This window comes from Artibeus jamaicensis, unplaced genomic scaffold, assembly GCF_021234435.1.
Source record: "Artibeus jamaicensis isolate MK-2021 breed Jamaican fruit bat unplaced genomic scaffold, CSHL_Jam_final scaffold_1964, whole genome shotgun sequence".
NCBI classification, from domain to species: domain Eukaryota; kingdom Metazoa; phylum Chordata; class Mammalia; order Chiroptera; family Phyllostomidae; genus Artibeus; species Artibeus jamaicensis.
The window spans coordinates 11,627,272-11,632,091 of NW_026522030.1; positions in this window are offsets into that span (position 1 = coordinate 11,627,272).

Below are 4,820 nucleotides of genomic sequence, written 5' to 3' on the forward strand. Positions count from 1 at the left end.
CTCTGGAGGACGTAGACAGATCACAGAGCATGAAGCACAAAGGACCTCAGAGAGTCCCCGTCTCGTCTGATAGTGGTTCCTGTCAGATCGGCAGTCTGTAGGAAACGAGCCTTTTTACAAGGGGGCAAATGTTTCATGAAGAAAGACGTTTGGTGCCAGGGCCAGAAAGTTTTCCATTGTGTCTGTAACACACACTGCTGGGCACAAAGGCTCCCCCATCACCACTCCGGAAAAGACCCTGGGCTCCATTCACATGGGAACTACGTGAGGTCCTAACACTCGGGAGTTTGCAGAGTTTCTTGGGTCATTGTAAAAAGAACTGTTGACCATTTATCTCTGCTCAAAAGATCCTTCTTGTGGAAACTTCTGTTCAGATTTCATCTTCAATCAACAAGTGTGACTTCATTACCTCAACGGCAGTTCAATAAGATTGGTCCGCCACTTTGTGCCGGACACATTGCTGTAAGCCCTGGAGAGATGGAATGTGCACAGACCCGCCTCCTGCTGGGCACAGACTGACTGGGGTCCAGACAAGATGTGACTACTGAAAATTCATAGGAAGGATTTTTCAGTAATCACACGGTTTGAATGGCACATGTGTGCCAAATGTCACATGTTTTGAATGTCACATGTCTAGTATGTTTGCTTCCATTTGTTTGGTTGGTTGGTTGGCTGGTTCATTTTGAAGTTTGTGACTACTCCTGGCAACCTAGAATGAACTAAGGAACTGAGAAAGAAGCAGGTTAGCGTGACCCATGTAGACAGAGAAACTGGACAGTCAGAACTCCCCAAGTCTGCATAGGAGCCAGGGTGTTCTGTTCTGCTGCCTATAGTGGTCAGATTAACCTAAACCCATCTAAAACCTAACTGTCCTCAGCCAACTCAGCAGAGGCTTGGGGCAGCCACACAGGGGAAGGCAGAGCAAAGAATAATAAATACTGTGATAAAGAGAGTTTGGTGAGAGATGAGAAAAAAAACATTTTAAGTGAGGGTTGGGCAAAGTCTCGCAAAACCAATATGAGGAATACACAAGGGAATCTTTCTCAAGGTTGAACTGGTGACTAGACCAATTTTTTAGAAACTGGCATTGATTAGCGAGTGTGACTATCTGGGCTATTTGGAGCTTTAGTTTTCATTCCAAGAAACTGGCAGCATCTCTCACCACTGATCTCCCCGCATTGATGGATGGTAGCAATTATATGGAGTTATTTATGTAATGTGTTGTAATAGCAGCACACGTTGGCTGTCACTTTGACCCCGACACCCCCTTGCCCAATTATAAGGAAACCCCATCACAGAGCTGCCTTCAACCAGGGGCCAGAGCAGGAAAAAAAAACTTTTTACTTTTCTTCTCAAGGAAATAGGAAGTCTGAAGGCCTTTGAGAAAATAACACCTCTTTGGTACAAATACTTAACAGTATTGTTCAATATTAATTTGTCTTTGTGACTTATCATTCCATCTGGGCATTTATTCCTGCCAGTTCTTATAGCAAATGAAGATTATTAATTTAAAAACTAAATGGCATTCTTTCACTAAATGGGTGTTTAATGACTGTGTATTAAGTGTCTTGTCTCTCGGGAGGTGCAAAGATGGACGATAGTTCCTGTGTTCTGGAAGCAAGGTGCCTGGTGTCTTTAAGAGGAGAACTGGAATAATAATCCTAATAACCACAGCTTTTCTTTATTGAGCACCTGCTGGGTACCTGACGTTGCACTAGGGGCTTTAACACACAATCCCTTATAACTCTCAGATGAGATCATCTCTTCTGTCCTCTCACCTTTAATCATTGATGTCTTTACTCTTCATTGAGTGCTGGGTGTGCTCCTGACTCAGGGTCTTAAACTGTTGCCTCGACCTGGACTGTTCTTGGCTCAGAAATCCATGTTTCACTTCCTCCCTACATTCAGGTTTCAGCTCAAAGATCCCTTTATCGGGCAGACCTTTACCCACCACGCCAGGTAGACAAGCAGCATCTTCACTCTTACCCCACTTAGTTATCATCTGAGCACTTGTCACTCCCGACAAATTATAAATCCCCTTGAACCTGACAGAAACCAGGGAGTGGTGAGAGTTGCAAAATGGTATAATATATATTAAAACACTGAACAGTACATTTCAAAAGGGTGAATTGAAAAAATAAAGTAACAAATAAAAGGGTAAATTTGATAGTATGTGAGTTATCTCGCAATATAGCTGTTTAATAAAATAATAGAGTGGGAATATTTTATTGTCTTTTTCTCTCCCTCTAGGAGACAAGCAGGACTTTGCTCACTCCCTGGTGGTGTCCTCCCAGTCTAGAGAAGCCCTGAGCACAGAGCAGCCAATCAATAAATATTTTCTGAATGAATGAACATGTGAAAAGGAAACTCGAAAAGAAAAAAGCCCACTAATTAGCCACAAGGATGTTAGTTTTTACTTCATCAACTGAACAGTTTCTCCCAGAAGTCAAATCAGGATAATGCCACCTGGCACAGACTGTCTTCTTCTCAAAGAATCAGTTGGGCTTCTAACCAACTGGGCCTCCCCCTTTCCCCTCCCCCCATCCCCTTTCTCCTCCCTTTCCCTCCCCTTCCCCTTTCTTTTTCCTTCCCCACCCCCTCTACCTCTTTCTCCTTCTCCTCCTCCCCCTCCTTCTCCTGTCAGTTGTGATGCCATCAAACCAAGTAAGTAGAAAGAACATTTAACTGAGAGACATTTCTAGAGTCACACAAGGGCTCTCAGTCAATTATAATATGTGACCTCAATCAATAGCTTATTCTTTTGAGTCTCAGTTTCCACATGTGTAAAATGAGGATAATATCTTACTGAGTTCTTATGAAGAGTGAATAACAAGAATATACATGGAATATTCTAGCAAATTCTAGATGTATAATAAGCTGCCAAAAAATGTTTTCATATCTGCCAGAGTATCAGTGATAGAACTTAAGGATACTTAAATTTAGTCTGCAGGTACAATAGCCTCAAAAAAAGAAGATTCTGGACTTGTTACAAAGCAAGAAAAAAATGCCAGGACCGGCCTTCCATTGAGTGTTTAGTTATAGCCCCACCTCACTTCCATCTTCATGAATGCAGCAGACCTCTTTACTTCCACACCATGGGCACCATTTAATGCAGCAGAGTGGAAAAACTGTTGGCTTCCCAGTCAGACAGCCATAGGTGTGAAAACAAGATGTCTCATTGTAACCATGAGCAAGGAGCTTGATCACTTTGATCATCAGTTTCCTCATCCATTCAATGGAATCCTATGGAAATCTCTCTTTCTCTCTCTCTCTCTCTCTCTCTCTCTCTCTCATTGAAACAAAGTGAAATGAAGTAACAGTCATGCAAACAGTCCACATTCCTCATAAGGTAAGTACCTTCTATTCCCTACCCCTGCTTGCTGGATGTCAGCTTTAAGGACTGTTCAAGAAGCTCACTAGTTCTTCCTCTTCTTCCCTCTCCATGGTCCCAGCACTCTAGGAGTTTGAATTCCTGGAAGGAGGAAACTTTAGTCTCTGCCCCTGCTCACACAAATGGACAAAGACAAAACATCCCTCTAGCTCCCTCTGAGTGTTTTGCATTCCCTGAAAAGATGAAATCAGATTTCAGGCCTCAAATGCAGGTACAAGCAGCTGGGCTGCCATTACACTGGACCCCAGTCTCAGGAGACGTCCGAGGAGCTCCAGATTCATCAGACTCCTCCCCACACTTGGAAAGAGTATCCAGCTATTATTAGAATGATGAAGAATCCCCATGGACATACTGTGTCTGTGAACTTGCTCTGCACCACCGAGCTTTTCATTTCAAAAAAGGAGTTTTTCCTTCTTCCATGGACCAATAGCCTCATTGGAAACAAAATATTAATCCTCATGGGTGACAAGATGATTCAAAGCTCAGAATAGAATAGGCAGAATTTGACTCCCTGACTCTATTTATAAAAAGTCCTGTGCAGCCCTGGCTGGTGTAGCTCAGTGGATTGAGCACGGGCCTGAGAACCAGACAATCGTGGTTCGATTCCCAGTCAGGGCACATGCCTGAGTTGCAGACCAGTTCCCTGCAGGCCAATTCCCAGCAGGGGACACATGAAAAGCAACCATACATTGATGTTTCTCTCCCTCTCTCCTTCCCTTCCCGTCTAAAGATAAATAAATAAAATCTTTAAAAAAAAAAAAGTCCTGTGCAAATAAATACCAGGGCACTTTTATTTCTTGCTCTTAATCACAATTTGGTGAAAGAAACACATCTTTCCTTTTAGGAAATGCGGCTCACCTGTGGTCTTTGTCATCTGCTTTGACTTTTTTTGGCCTTGAGAGATGACTTTCCAGACTATCACAAGACCCCATTTCTAGGTCGCGTGCCCATAAATTTAGATGCTTAGATCTGCTTTCAGGATTCACGCTCACACTGTCTGGATGTAACATTCATCACATGGATAAATTCCTCTCTGAAAAATATCAGACTCTTTTATATCTTAACAAATTATTTTACAACACATTGCCACATGCATCATCTCGTTTGATTTTATAACAAATCTATGAGGTAAGTATAATGCTTCTTAGAGAGAAAGAAACCAAGACTTAGTCATTTTATGAGACATAAAATCAAAACCCAAATGCTGGTCTTCAGATTTCAAATCAAATATTTTCACTCCATGTACAACTACCCTGAAACATTTTCATGAAGCTCTCTTGGAAATTAAATATATATAATATAGAATATGATAAAGAAACATATGATTGCTTTTATTTTATGGGCAGTAATGAGAAACCAAGGTGTGGTTGAGCCATGCAACAGAGAACAGCACTCACTCCTTCCTCTGCCTCGCTCTTTACCATAATCC